This window comes from Rhipicephalus microplus, unplaced genomic scaffold (assembly GCF_043290135.1).
Source record: "Rhipicephalus microplus isolate Deutch F79 unplaced genomic scaffold, USDA_Rmic scaffold_21, whole genome shotgun sequence".
Classification (NCBI taxonomy): Eukaryota; Metazoa; Arthropoda; class Arachnida; order Ixodida; family Ixodidae; genus Rhipicephalus; species Rhipicephalus microplus.
In genome coordinates this window covers 6,476,068-6,489,133 of record NW_027464594.1, presented here as the reverse complement: position 1 = coordinate 6,489,133, position 13,066 = coordinate 6,476,068, and the positions used below count along the sequence as shown (strand labels likewise).

General features: G+C 49.4%; 20 non-coding genes across 20 annotated transcripts; all 20 read left to right on the top strand.

The window, feature by feature from the left end:
- The first annotated feature begins 354 nt into the window (after positions 1-354).
- On the top strand, positions 355-426 carry TRNAE-CUC (transfer RNA glutamic acid (anticodon CUC)). The gene has a single exon. It is a non-coding gene; the product is annotated as a tRNA-Glu (tRNA).
- Positions 427-539: 113 nt separating this feature from the next.
- TRNAE-CUC (transfer RNA glutamic acid (anticodon CUC)) lies at positions 540-611 on the top strand. Its single transcript has one exon. It is a non-coding gene; the product is annotated as a tRNA-Glu (tRNA).
- Positions 612-1,085: 474 nt separating this feature from the next.
- On the top strand, positions 1,086-1,157 carry TRNAE-CUC (transfer RNA glutamic acid (anticodon CUC)). Its single transcript has one exon. It is a non-coding gene; the product is annotated as a tRNA-Glu (tRNA).
- A 474-nt stretch (positions 1,158-1,631) lies between these two features.
- TRNAE-CUC (transfer RNA glutamic acid (anticodon CUC)) lies at positions 1,632-1,703 on the top strand. The gene has a single exon. It is a non-coding gene; the product is annotated as a tRNA-Glu (tRNA).
- Positions 1,704-2,361: 658 nt separating this feature from the next.
- On the top strand, positions 2,362-2,433 carry TRNAE-UUC (transfer RNA glutamic acid (anticodon UUC)). The gene has a single exon. It is a non-coding gene; the product is annotated as a tRNA-Glu (tRNA).
- A 113-nt stretch (positions 2,434-2,546) lies between these two features.
- TRNAE-CUC (transfer RNA glutamic acid (anticodon CUC)) lies at positions 2,547-2,618 on the top strand. Its single transcript has one exon. It is a non-coding gene; the product is annotated as a tRNA-Glu (tRNA).
- A 298-nt stretch (positions 2,619-2,916) lies between these two features.
- Positions 2,917-2,988, top strand: TRNAE-CUC (transfer RNA glutamic acid (anticodon CUC)). The gene has a single exon. It is a non-coding gene; the product is annotated as a tRNA-Glu (tRNA).
- Positions 2,989-3,286: 298 nt separating this feature from the next.
- Positions 3,287-3,358, top strand: TRNAE-CUC (transfer RNA glutamic acid (anticodon CUC)). The gene has a single exon. It is a non-coding gene; the product is annotated as a tRNA-Glu (tRNA).
- Positions 3,359-4,379: 1,021 nt separating this feature from the next.
- On the top strand, positions 4,380-4,451 carry TRNAE-UUC (transfer RNA glutamic acid (anticodon UUC)). Its single transcript has one exon. It is a non-coding gene; the product is annotated as a tRNA-Glu (tRNA).
- Positions 4,452-4,564: 113 nt separating this feature from the next.
- TRNAE-CUC (transfer RNA glutamic acid (anticodon CUC)) lies at positions 4,565-4,636 on the top strand. The gene has a single exon. It is a non-coding gene; the product is annotated as a tRNA-Glu (tRNA).
- Positions 4,637-6,033: 1,397 nt separating this feature from the next.
- On the top strand, positions 6,034-6,105 carry TRNAE-UUC (transfer RNA glutamic acid (anticodon UUC)). The gene has a single exon. It is a non-coding gene; the product is annotated as a tRNA-Glu (tRNA).
- Positions 6,106-6,218: 113 nt separating this feature from the next.
- On the top strand, positions 6,219-6,290 carry TRNAE-CUC (transfer RNA glutamic acid (anticodon CUC)). Its single transcript has one exon. It is a non-coding gene; the product is annotated as a tRNA-Glu (tRNA).
- Positions 6,291-6,588: 298 nt separating this feature from the next.
- TRNAE-CUC (transfer RNA glutamic acid (anticodon CUC)) lies at positions 6,589-6,660 on the top strand. Its single transcript has one exon. It is a non-coding gene; the product is annotated as a tRNA-Glu (tRNA).
- A 113-nt stretch (positions 6,661-6,773) lies between these two features.
- On the top strand, positions 6,774-6,845 carry TRNAE-CUC (transfer RNA glutamic acid (anticodon CUC)). Its single transcript has one exon. It is a non-coding gene; the product is annotated as a tRNA-Glu (tRNA).
- Positions 6,846-7,323: 478 nt separating this feature from the next.
- Positions 7,324-7,395, top strand: TRNAE-CUC (transfer RNA glutamic acid (anticodon CUC)). The gene has a single exon. It is a non-coding gene; the product is annotated as a tRNA-Glu (tRNA).
- A 1,384-nt stretch (positions 7,396-8,779) lies between these two features.
- Positions 8,780-8,851, top strand: TRNAE-CUC (transfer RNA glutamic acid (anticodon CUC)). Its single transcript has one exon. It is a non-coding gene; the product is annotated as a tRNA-Glu (tRNA).
- Positions 8,852-9,334: 483 nt separating this feature from the next.
- TRNAE-CUC (transfer RNA glutamic acid (anticodon CUC)) lies at positions 9,335-9,406 on the top strand. Its single transcript has one exon. It is a non-coding gene; the product is annotated as a tRNA-Glu (tRNA).
- An 848-nt stretch (positions 9,407-10,254) lies between these two features.
- On the top strand, positions 10,255-10,326 carry TRNAE-CUC (transfer RNA glutamic acid (anticodon CUC)). The gene has a single exon. It is a non-coding gene; the product is annotated as a tRNA-Glu (tRNA).
- A 1,749-nt stretch (positions 10,327-12,075) lies between these two features.
- TRNAE-CUC (transfer RNA glutamic acid (anticodon CUC)) lies at positions 12,076-12,147 on the top strand. The gene has a single exon. It is a non-coding gene; the product is annotated as a tRNA-Glu (tRNA).
- Positions 12,148-12,445: 298 nt separating this feature from the next.
- TRNAE-CUC (transfer RNA glutamic acid (anticodon CUC)) lies at positions 12,446-12,517 on the top strand. The gene has a single exon. It is a non-coding gene; the product is annotated as a tRNA-Glu (tRNA).
- The last annotated feature ends 549 nt before the right edge of the window (positions 12,518-13,066 follow it).

Below are 13,066 nucleotides of genomic sequence, written 5' to 3'. Positions count from 1 at the left end.
TAGTGGCTAGGATATCTGGCTGTCACCCAAGAGGCCTGGGTTTGATTCCCGGTGTCGAAAGTATCTTTATCGGCTATCTTCAAGTCTACAATTTGCGCACGCTATATAACTTCAATACTTTTACCTTGTTTGCCGAATGACTAAGGCATCACTCCTTCCCTCTCTGTTCTCCGGCATGGTTTAGTGGCTAGGATACCTGGCTTTCACCAAGGAGGCCCGGGTTCGATTGCCGGTGTCGGAAGTACTTTCTTTTACCCGCAGTCATCAAGTCTCAAATTTGCGCACGCAATGTAACTTCAATAGTTTTACCCTGTTGGCCGAATCGGTAAGCGATCGCTCCTTCCCTCTCTGCTCTCCAGCATGGTCTAGTGGATAGGATACCTAGCTCTCAGCCAGGAGACCCGGGTTCGATTCCCGGTGTCGGAAGTATTTTCTTTGATCTGCTATCATCAAGTCTCCAATTTGCGCACGCTATGTCAATTCAATACTTTTACCCTGTAGGCCGAATCGCTAAGTGATCGCTCCTTCCCTCTCGGTTCTCCGGCATGGTCTAGTGGCTAGAATACCTGGCTCTCACCCAGTAGGCCCGGGTTCGATTCCCGGTGTCGGAAGTATTTTCTTTTATCTGCTGTCATCAAGTCTCCAATTTGTGCACCCTATATACCTTATACCGTGTTGGCCGAATGGCTAAGCGATCGATCCGTCCCTCTCCGTTCTCCGGCATGGTCTAGTGCCTAGAATACCTGGCTCTCACCCAGGAGGCCCGGGCTTGATTCCCAGTGTCGGAAGTATTTTTTGTATCTGCTATCATCAAGTCTCCAATTTGCGCACGCTATGTAACTTCAATAGTTTTACCCTGTCGGCCAAATGGCTAAGCGATCGCTATTTCCCTCTCTGTTCTCCTGCATGGTCTAGTGGATAGGATACCTAGCTCTCAGCCAGGAGACCCGGGTTCGATTCCCGGTGTCGGAAGTATTTTCTTTAATCTGCTATCACCAAGTCTCCAATTTGCGCACGCTATGTCAATTCAATACTTTTACCCTGTAGGCCGAATCGCTAAGCGATCGCTCCTTCCCTCTCGGTTCTCCGGCATGGTCTAGTGGCTAGGATACCTGGCTCTCACCCAGGAGGCCCGGGTTCGATTCCCGGTGTCGGAAGTATTTTCTTTTATCTGCTGTCATCAAGTCTCCAATTTGTGCACCCTATATACCTTATACCGTGTTGGCCGAATGGCTAAGCGATCGCTCCGTCCCTCTCCGTTCTCCGGCATGGTCTAGTGCCTAGGATACCTGGCTCTCACCCAGGAGGCCCGGGCTTGATTCCCAGTGTCGGAAGTATTTTTTGTATCTGCTATCATCAAGTCTCCAATTTGCGCACGCTATGTAACTTCAATAGTTTTACCCCGTCGGCCAAATGGCTAAGCGATCGCTATTTCCCTCTCTGTTCTCCTGCATGGTCTAGTGGCTAAAATACCTGGCTCTCACACATGAGGCCCGTGTGCGATTCCCGGTGTCGGAAGTATTTTCTTTTATCTGCTATCATCAAGTCTCCAATTTGCGCACGCTATGTAACTTCAATACATTTACACTGTTGGCTGAAGGGCTAAGGGATCGCTCTGTCCCTCTCCGTTCTCCAGCATGGTATAGTGGATAGGATACCTAGCTCTCACCCAGGAGACCCGGGTTCGATTCCCGGTGTCGGAAGTATTTTCTTTTATCTGCTATCATCAAGTCTCCAATTAGCGCACGATATGTAACTTCAATAATTTCACCCTGTTGGCCGAATGGCTAAGCGATCGCTTCGTCCCTCTCCGTTCTCCTGCATGGTCTAGTGGCTAGGATACCTGGATCTAACCCAGGAGGCCCGGGTTCAATTCGCGGTGTCGGAAGTATTTTCTTTTATCCGCTGTCATCAAGTCTCAATTTGCGCACGCAATGTATCTTCAATAGTTTTTCTCTGTTGGCCGAATCGTTAAGCGATCGCTCCATCCCTCTCCGATCTCCAGCATGGTCTAGTGGCTAACATACCTGGCTCTCACCCAAAAGGCCCGAGTTTGTTTCCCGGTGTCAGAAGTATTTTCTTTTATCTGCTATCATCAAGTCTCCAATTCGCGCACGCTATGTAACTTCAATACTTTTACCTTGTTGGCCGAATGACTAAGTGATCGCTCCACCCTCTTTGGCATGGTCTAGTGGCTTGGATACCTGGCTCTCACACAGAAGGCCCGGGTACGATTCCCGGTGTCAGAAGTGTTTTCTTTTTTCTGCTATCATCAAGTCTGCCATTTGCGCACGCTATGTAACTTCAATACTTTTACCCTGTTGGCCGAATTACTAAGCGATCGCTCTTCCCTCTCTGTTCTCCGGCATGGTCTAGTGGCTAGGATACCTGGCTTTCACCAAGGAGGCCCGGGTTCGATTCCTGGTGCCGGAAGTACTTTCTTTTACCCGCTGTCATCAAGTCTCAAATTTGCACACGCAATGTAACTTCAATAGTTTTACGCTGTTGGCCGAATCGCTAAGCGATCGCTCCTTCCCTCTCTGCTCTCCGGCATGGTCTAGTGGCTAGGATACCTGGCTCTCACCCAGGAGGCCCGGGTTCGATTCCCGGTGTCGGAAGTGTTTTCTTTTATCTGCTGTCATCAAGTCTCCAATTCGCGCACGCTATATACCTTTAATACTTTTACCGTGTTGGCCGAATGGCTAAGCGATCGCTCCGTCCCTCTCCGTTCTCTGGCATGGTCTAGTGGCTAAGATACCTGGCTCTCACACAGGAGGCCCGTGTGCGATTCCCGGTGTCGGAAGTATTTTCTTTTATCTGCTATTATCAAGTCTGCCATTTGCGCACGCTATGTAAATTCAATACTTTTACCCTGTTTGCCGAATCACTAAGCGATCACTCAGTCCCTCTCTTATCTCTGGCATGGTCTAGTGGCTAGGATATCTCGCTCTCACCCAGGAGGCCCGGGTTCGATTCCCGGTGTCGGAAGTGTTTTCTTTTATCTGCTGTCATCAAGTCTCCAATTCGCGCACGCTATATACCTTTAATACTTTTACCGTGTTGGCCGAATGGCTAAGCGATCGCTCCGTCCCTCTCCGTTCTCCGGCATGGTCTAGTGTCTAGGATACCTGGCTCTCACACATGAGGCCCGTGTGCGATTCCCGGTGTCGGAAGTATTTTCTTTTATCTGCTATCATCAAGTCTCCAATTTGCGCACGCTATGTAACTTCAATACATTTACACTGTTGGCTGAAGGGCTAAGGGATCGCTCTGTCCCTCTCCGTTCTCCAGCATGGTCTAGTGGATAGGATACCTAGCTCTCACCCAGGAGACCCGGGTTCGATTCCCGGTGTCGGAAGTATTTTCTTTTATCTGCTATCATCAAGTCTCCAATTAGCGCACGCTATGTAACTTCAATAATTTCACCCTGTTGGCCGAATGGCTAAGCGATCGCTTCGTCCCTCTCCGTTCTCCTGCATGGTCTAGTGGCTAGGATACCTGGATCTAACCCAGGAGGCCCGGGTTCAATTCGTGGTGTCGGAAGTATTTTCTTTTATCCGCTGTCATCAAGTCTCAATTTCCGCACGCAATGTATCTTCAATAGTTTTTCCCTGTTGGCCGAATCGTTAAGCGATCGCTCCATCCCTCTTCGATCTCCAGCATGGTCTAGTGGCTAACATACCTGGCTCTCACCCAGGAGGCCCGAGTTTGTTTCCCGGTGTCGGAAGTATTTTCTTTTATCTGCTATCATCAATCTCCAATTCGCGCACGCTATGTAACTTCAATACTTTTACCTTGTTGGCCGAATGACTAAGTGATCGCTCCACCCTCTCTGGCATGGTCTAGTGGCTTGGATACCTGGCTCTCACACAGAAGGCCCGGGTACGATTCCCGGTGTCAGAAGTGTTTTCTTTTATCTGCTATCATCAAGTCTGCCATTTGCGCACGCTATGTAACCTCAATACTTTTACCCTGTTGGCCGAATCACTAAGCGATCACTCCGTCCCTCTCTTATCTCTGGCATGGTCTAGTGGCTAGGATATCTGGCTCTCACCCTGGAGGCCGGGGTGCAATTCCCGGCGTCGGAAGTATTTTTTTATCTGCTATCATAAAGTCTCCTATTCGCGCACGCTATGTAACTTCAATAGTTTTACCCTGTTGGCCGAATGGCTAAGCAATCGCTCCGTCCCTCTCCGTTCTCGGCGTGGTTTAGTGGCTAAGATATCTGGCTCACACCCAAGAGGCCTGGGTTCGATTCCCGGTGTCGGAAGTATTTTTATCGGCTATCTTCAAGTCTACAAATTGCGCACGCTATATAACTTCAATACTTTTACCCTGTTTGCCGAATGACTAAGCGATCGTTCCTTCCCTCTCTGTTCTCCGGCATGGTCTAGTGGCTAGGATACCTGGCTTTCATCCAGGAGGCCCGGGTTCGATTCCCAGTGTCGGAAGTACTTTCTTTTACCCGCTGTCATCAAGTCTCAAATTTGCGCACGCAATGTAACTTCAATAGTTTTACGCTGTTGGCCGAATCGCTAAGCGATCGCTCCTTCCCTCTCTGCTCTCCGGCATGGTCTAGTGGCTAGGATACCTGGCTCTCACCCAGGAGGCCCAGGTTCGATTCCCGGTGTCGGAAGTGTTTTCTTTTATCTGCTGTCATCAAGTCTCCAATTCGCGCACGCTATATACCTTTAATACTTTTACCGTGTTGGCCGAATGGCTAAGCGATCGCTCCGTCCCTCTCCGTTCTCCGGCATGGTCTAGTGTCTAGGATACCTGGCTCTCACCCAGGAGGGCCGGGCTTGATTCCCAGTGTCGGAAGTATTTTTTGTATCTGCTATCATCAAGTCTCCAATTTGCGCACGCTATGTAACTTCAATAGTTTTACCCCGTCGGCCAAATGGCTAAGCGATCGCTATTTCCCTCTCTGTTCTCCTGCATGGTCTAGTGGCTAAAATACCTGGCTCTCACACATGAGGCCCGTGTGCGATTCCCGGTGTCGGAAGTATTTTCTTTTATCTGCTATCATCAAGTCTCCAATTTTCGCACGCTATGTAACTTCAATACATTTACACTGTTGGCTGAAGGGCTAAGGGACCGCTCTGTCCCTCTCCGTTCTCCGGCATGGTCTAGTGTCTAGGATACCTGGCTCTCACCCAGGAGGGCCGGGCTTGATTCCCAGTGTCGGAAGTATTTTTTGTATCTGCTATCATCAAGTCTCCAATTAGCGCACGCTATGTAACTTCAAAAATTTCACCCTGTTGGCCGAATGGCTAAGCGATCGCTTCGTCCCTCTCCGTTCTCCTGCATGGTCTAATGGCTAGGATACCTGGATCTAACCCAGGAGGCCCGGGTTCTATTCGCGGTGTCGGAAGTATTTTCTTTTATCCGCTGTCATCAAGTCTCAATTTGCGCACGCAATGTATCTTCAATAGTTTTTCCCTGTTGGCCGAATCGTTAAGCGATCGCTCCATCCCTCTCCGATCTTCAGCATGGTCTAGTGGCTAAAATACTTGGCTCTCACCCAGGAGGCCCGAGTTTGTTTCCCGGTGTCGGAAGTATTTTCTTTTATCTGCTATCATCAAGTCTGCCATTTGCGCACGCTATGTAACTTCAATACTTTTACCCTGTTGGCCGAATCACAAAGCGATCACTCCGTCCCTCTCTTATCTCTGGCATGGTCTAGTGGCGAGGATATCTGGCTCTCACCCTGGAGGCCGGGGTGCAATTCCAGGTGTGGGAAGTATTTTTTATCTGCTATCATAAAGTCTCCTATTCGCGCACGCTATGTAACTTCAATAGTTTTACCCTGTTGGCCGAATGGCTAAGCAATCGCTCCGTCCCTCTCCGTTCTCAGCGTGGTTTAGTGGCTAGGATATCTGGCTCTCACGCAAGAGGCCTGGGTTCGATTCCCGGTGTCGGAAGTATTTTTATCGGCTATCTTCAAGTCTACAAATTGCGCACGCTGTATAACTTCAATACTTTTACCCTGTTTGCCGAATGACTAAGCGATCGTTCCTTCCCTCTCTTTTTTCCGGCATGGTCTAGTGGCTAGGATACCTGGCTTTCACCCAGGAGGCCCGGGTTCGATTGCCGGTGTCGGAAGTACTTTCTTTTACCCGCTGTCATCAAGTCTCAAATTTGCGCACGCAATGTAACTTCAATAGTTTTACCCTGTTGGCCGAATCGCTAAGCGATCGCCCCTTCCCTCTCTGCTCTCCGGCATGATCTAGTGGCTAGGATACCTGGCTCTCACCCAGGAGGCCCGGGTTCGATTCCCGGTGTTGGAAGTATTTTCTTTTATCTGCTGTCATCAAGTCTCCAATTCGCGCACGCTATATACCTTCAATACTTTTACCGAGTTGGCCGAATGGCTAAGCGATCGCTCCGTCCCTCTTCGTTCTCCGGCATGGTCTAGTGTCTAGGATACCTGGCTCTCACCCCGGAGGGCTGGGCTTGATTCCCAGTGTCAGAAGTATTTTCTTTTATCTGCTATCATCAAGTCTCCAATTTGCGCACGCTCTATAACTTCAATACATTTACACTGTTGGCTGAATGGCTAAGGGATCGCTCTGTCCCTCTCCGTTCTCCAGCATGGTCTAGTGGATAGGATACCTAGCTCTCAGCCAGGAGACCTGGGTTCGATTCCCGGTGTCGGAAGTTTTTTCTTTTATCTGCTATCATCAAGTCTCCAATTTGCGCACGCTGTGTCAATTCAATACTTTTACCCTGTAGGCCGAATCGCTAAGCGATCGCTCCTTCCCTCTCGGTTCTCCGGCATGGTCTAGTGGCTAGGATACCTGGCTCTCACTCAGGAGGCCCGGGTTCGATTCCCGGTGTCGGAAGTATTTTCTTTTATCTGCTATCATAAAGTCTCCTATTCGCGCACGCTATGTAACTTGAATAGTTTTACCCTGTTGGCCGAATGGCTAAGCAATCGCTCCGTCCCTCTCCGTTCTCGGCGTGGTTTAGTGGCTAGGATATCTGGCTGTCACCCAAGAGGCCTGGGTTTGATTCCCGGTGTCGGAAGTATCTTTATCGGCTATCTTCAAGTCTACAATTTGCGCACGCTATGTAACTTCAATACTTTTACCTTGTTTGCCGAATGACTAAGCGATCGCTCCTTCCCTCTCTGTTCTCCGGCATGGTTTAGTGGCTAGGATACCTGGCTTTCACCAAGGAGGCCCGGGTTCGATTGCCGGTGTCGGAAGTACTTTCTTTCACCCGCTGTCATCAAGTCTCAAATTTGCGCACGCAATGTAACTTCAATTGTTTTACCCTGTTGGCCGAATCGGTAAGCGATCGCTCCTTCCCTCTCTGCACTCCAGCATGGTCTAGTGTCTAGGATACCTGGCTCTCACCCAGGAGGCCCGGGTTCGATTCCCGGTGTCGGAAGTATTTTCTTTTATCTGCTGTCATCAAGTCTACAATTTGTGCACCCTATATACCTTATACCGTGTTGGCCGAATGGCTAAGCGATCGCTCCGTCCCTCTTCGTTCTCCGGCATGGTCTAGTGCCTAGGATACCTGGCTCTCACACATGAGGCCCGTGTGCGATTCCCGGTGTCGGAAGTATTTTCTTTTATCTGCTATCATCAAGTCTCCAATTCTCGCACGCTATGTAACTTCAATACATTTACACTGTTGGCTGAAGGGCTAAGGGATCGCTCTGTCCCTCTCCGTTCTCCAGCATGGTCTAGTGGATAGGATACCTAGCTCTCACCCCAGAGACCCGGGTTCGATTCCCGGTGTCGGAAGTATTTTCTTTTATCTGCTATCATCAAGTCTCCAATTAGCGCACGATATGTAACTTCAATAATTTCACCCTGTTGGCCGAATGGCTAAGCGATCGCTTCGTCCCTCTCCGTTCTCCTGCATGGTCTAGTGGCTAGGATACCTGGATCTAACCCAGGAGGCCCGGGTTCAATTCGCGGTGTCGGAAGTATTTTCTTTTATCCGCTGTCATCAAGTCTCAATTTGCGCACGCAATGTATCTTCAATGATTTTTCCCTGTTGGCCGAATCGTTAAGCGATCGCTCCATCCCTCTCCGATCTCCAGCATGGTCTAGTGGCTAACATGCCTGGCTCTCACCCAGGAGGCCCGAGTTTGTTTCCCGGTGTCGGAAGTATTTTCTTTTATCTGCTATCATCAAGTCTCCAATTCGCGCACTCTATGTAACTTCAATACTTTTACCTTCTTGGCCGAATGACTAAGTGATCGCTCCACCCTCTCTGGCATGGTCTAGTGGCTTGGATACCTGGCTCTCACACAGAAGGCCCGGGTACGATTCCCGGTGTCAGAAGTGTTTTCTTTTATCTGCTATCATCAAGTCTGCCATTTGAGCACGCTATGTAACTTCAATACTTTTACCCTGTTGGCCGAATCACTAAGCGATCACTCCGTCCCTCTCTTATCTCTGGCATGGTCTAGTGGCTAGGATATCTGGCTCTCACCCTGGAGGCCGGGGTGCAATTCCCGGCGTCGGAAGTATTTTTTTATCTGCTATCATAAAGTCTCCTATTCGCGCACGCTATGTAACTTCAATAGTTTTACCCTGTTGGCCGAATGGCTAAGCAATCGCTCCGTCCCTCTCCGTTCTCGGCGTGGTTTAGTGGCTAGGATATCTGGCTCTCACCCAAGAGGCCTGGGTTCGATTCCCGGTGTCGGAAGTATTTTTATCGGCTATCTTCAAGTCTACAAATTGCGCACGCAATGTAACTTCAATAGTTTTACCCTGTTGGCCGAATCGCTAAGCGATCGCCCCTTCCCTCTCTGCTCTCCGGCATGATCTAGTGGCTAGGATACCTGGCTCTCACCCAGGAGGCCCGGGTTCGATTCCCGGTGTTGGAAGTATTTTCTTTTATCTGCTGTCATCAAGTCTCCAATTCGCGCACGCTATATACCTTCAATACTTTTACCGTGTTGGCCGAATGGCTAAGCGATCGCTCCGTCCCTCTTCGTTCTCCGGCATGGTCTAGTGTCTAGGATACCTGGCTCTCACCCCGGAGGGCTGGGCTTGATTCCCAGTGTCAGAAGTATTTTCTTTTAGCTGCTATCATCAAGTCTCCAATTTGCGCACGCTCTATAACTTCAATACATTTACACTGTTGGCTGAATGGCTAAGGGATCGCTCTGTTCCTCTCCGTTCTCCAGCATGGTCTAGTGGATAGGATACCTAGCTCTCAGCCAGGAGACCCGGGTTCGATTCCCACTGTCGCAAGTTTTTTCTTTTATCTGCTATCATCAAGTCTCCAATTTGCGCATGCTGTGTCAATTCAATACTTTTACCCTGTAGGCCGAATCACTAAGCGATCGCTCCTTACCTCTCGGTTCTCCGGCATGGTCTAGTGGCTAGGATACCTGGCTCTCACTCAGGAGGCCCGGGTTCGATTCCCGGTGTCGGAAGTATTTTCCTTTATCTGCTATCATAAAGTCTCCTATTCGCGCACGCTATGTAACTTGAATAGTTTTACCCTGTTGGCCGAATGGCTAAGCAATCGCTCCGTCCCTCTCCGTTCTCGGCGTGGTTTAGTGGCTAGGATATCTGGCTGTCACCCAAGAGGCCTGGGTTTTATTCCCGGTGTCGGAAGTATCTTTATCGGCTATCTTCAAGTCTACAATTTGCGCACGCTATATAACTTCAATACTTTTACTTTGTTTGCCGAATGACTAAGCGATCGCTCCTTCCCTCTCTGTTCTCCGGCATGGTTTAGTGGCTAGGATACCTGGCTTTAACCAAGGAGGCCCGGGTTCGATTGCCAGTGTCGGAAGTACTTTCTTTTACCCGCTGTCATCAAGTCTCAAATTTGCGCACGCTATATACCTTCAATACTTTTACCGTGTTGGCCGAATGGCTAAGCGATCGCTCCGTCCCTCTCCGTTCTCTGGCATGGTCTAGTGGCTAAGATACCTGGCTCTCACACAGGAGGCCCGTGTGCGATTCCCGGTGTCGGAAGTATTTTCTTTTATCTGCTATTATCAAGTCTCCAATTTGCGCACGCTATGTAACTTCAATACATTTACACTGTTGGCTGAAGGGCTAAGGAATGGCTCTGTCCCTCTCCATTTTCCAGCATGGTCTAGTGAATAGGATACCTAGCTCTCAGCCAGGAGACCCGGGTTCGATTCCCGGTGTCGGAAGTATTTTCTTTGATCTGCTATCATCAAGTCTCCAATTTGCGCACGCTATGTCAATTCAATACTTTTACCTTGTAGGCCGAATCGCTAAGCGATCGCTCCTTCCCTCTCGGTTCTCCGGCATGGTCTAGTGGCTAGGATACCTGGCTCTCACCCAGGAGGCCCGGGTTCGATTTCCGGTGTCGGAAGTATTTTTTTTATCTGCTGTCATCAAGTCTCCAATTTGTGCACCCTATATACCTTATACCGTGTTGGCCGAATGGCTAAGCGATCGCTCCGTCCCTCTCCGTTCTCCGGCATGGTCTAGTGCCTAAGATACCTGGCTCTCACCCAGGAGGCCCGTGCTTGATTCCCAGTGTCGAAAGTATTTTTTGTATCTGCTATCATCAAGTCTCCAATTTGCGCACGCTATGTAACTTCAATAGTTTTACCCTGTCGGCCAAATGGCTAAGCGATCGCTATTTCCCTCTCTGTTCTCCTGCATGGTCTAGTGGATAGGATACCTAGCTCTCAGCCAGGAGACCCGGGTTCGATTCCCGGTGTCGCAAGTATTTTCTTTGATCTGCTATCACCAAGTCTCCAATTTGCGCACGCTATGTCAATTCAATACTTTTACCCTGTAGGCCGAATCGCTAAGCGATCGCTCCTTCCCTCTCAGTTCTCCGGCATGGTCTAGTGGCTAGGATACCTGGCTCTCACCCAGGAGGGGTGGGTTCGATTCGCGGTGTCGGAAGTATTTTCTTTTATCTGCTGTCATCAAGTCTCCAATTTGTGCACCCTATATACCTTATACCGTGTCGGCCGAATGGCTAACCGATCGCTCCGTCCCTCTCCGTTCTCCGGCATGGTCTAGTGCCTAGGATACCTGGCTCTCACCCAGGAGGCCCGGGCTTGATTCCCAGTGTCGGAAGTATTTTTTGTATCTGCTATCATCAAGTCTCCAATTCGCGCACGCTATGTAACTTCAATAGTTTTACCCCGTCGGCCAAATGGCTAAGCGATCGCTATTTCCCTCTCTGTTCTCCTGCATGGTCTAGTGGCTAAAATACCTGGCTCTCACACATGAGGCCCGTGTGCGATTCCCGGTGTCGGAAGTATTTTCTTTTATCTGCTATCATCAAGTCTCCAATTTGCGCACGCTATGTAACTTCAATACATTTACACTGTTGGCTGAAGGGCTAAGGGATCGCTCTGTCCCTCTCCGTTCTCCAGCATGGTATAGTAGATAGGATACCTAGCTCTCACCCAGGAGACCCGGGTACGATTCCCGGTGTCGTAAGTATTTTCTTTTATCTGCTATCATCAAGTCTCCAATTAGCGCACGATATGTAACTTCAATAATTTCACCCTGTTGGCCGAATGGCTAAGCGATCGCTTCGTCCCTCTCCGTTCTCCTGCATGGTCTAGTGGCTAGGATACCTGAATCTAACCCAGGAGGCCCGGGTTCAATTCGCGGTGTCGGAAGTATTTTCTTTTATCCGCTGTCATCAAGTCTCAATTTGCGCACGCAATGTATCTTCAATAGTTTTTCCCTGTTGGCCGAATCGTTAAGCGATCGCTCCATCCCTCTCCGATCTCCAGCAAGGTCTAGTGGCTAACATACCTGGCTCTCACCCAGGAGGCCCGAGTTTGTTTCCCGGTGTCAGAAGTATTTTCTTTTATCTGCTATCATCAAGTCTCCAATTCGCGCACGCTATGTAACTTCAATACTTTTACCTTGTTGGCCGAATGACTAAGTGATCGCTCCACCCTCTCTGGCATGGTCTAGTGGCTTGGATACGTGGCTCTCACACAGAAGGCCCGGGTACGATTCCCGGTGTCAGAAGTGTTTTCTTTTTTCTGCTATCATCAAGTCTGCCATTTGCGCACGCTATGTAACTTCAATACTTTTACCCTGTTGGCCGAATCACTAAGCGATCGCTCTTCCCTCTCTGTTCTCCGGCATGGTCTAGTGGCTAGGATATCTCGCTCTCACCCAGGAGGCCCGGGTTCGATTCCCGGTGTCGGAAGTGTTTTCTTTTATCTGCTGTCATCAAGTCTCCAATTCGCGCACGCTATATACCTTTAATACTTTTACCGTGTTGGCCGAATGGCTAAGCGATCGCTCCGTCCCTCTCCGTTCTCCGGCATGGTCTAGTGTCTAGGATACCTGGCTCTCACACATGAGGCCCGTGTGCGATTCCCGGTGTCGGAAGTATTTTCTTTTATCTGCTATCATCAAGTCTCCAATTTGCGCACGCTATGTAACTTCAATACATTTACACTGTTGGCTGAAGGGCTAAGGGATCGCTCTGTCCCTCTCCGTTCTCCAGCATGGTCTAGTGGATAGGATACCTAGCTCTCATCCAGGAGACCCGGGTTCGATTCCCGGTGTCGGAAGTATTTTCTTTTATCTGCTATCATCAAGTCTCCAATTAGCGCACGCTATGTAACTTCAATAATTTCACCCTGTTGGCCGAATGGCTAAGCGATCGCTTCGTCCCTCTCCGTTCTCCTGCATGGTCTAGTGGCTAGGATACCTGGATCTAACCCAGGAGGCCCGGGTTCAATTCGTGGTGTCGGAAGTATTTTCTTTTATCCGCTGTCATCAAGTCTCAATTTCCGCACGCAATGTATCTTCAATAGTTTTTCCCTGTTGGCCGAATCGTTAAGCGATCGCTCCATCCCTCTCCGATCTCCAGCATGGTCTAGTGGCTAACATACCTGGCTCTCGCACAGGAGGCCCGAGTTTGTTTCCCGGTGTCGGAAGTATTTTCTTTTATCTGCTATCATCAAGTCTCCAATTTGCGCAAGCTATGTAAATTCAATACTTTTACCTTGTTGGCCGAATGACTAAGTGATCGCTCCACCCTCTCTGGCATGGTCTAGTGGCTTGGATACGTGGCTCTCACACAGAAGGCCCGGGTACGATTCCCGGTGTCAGAAGTG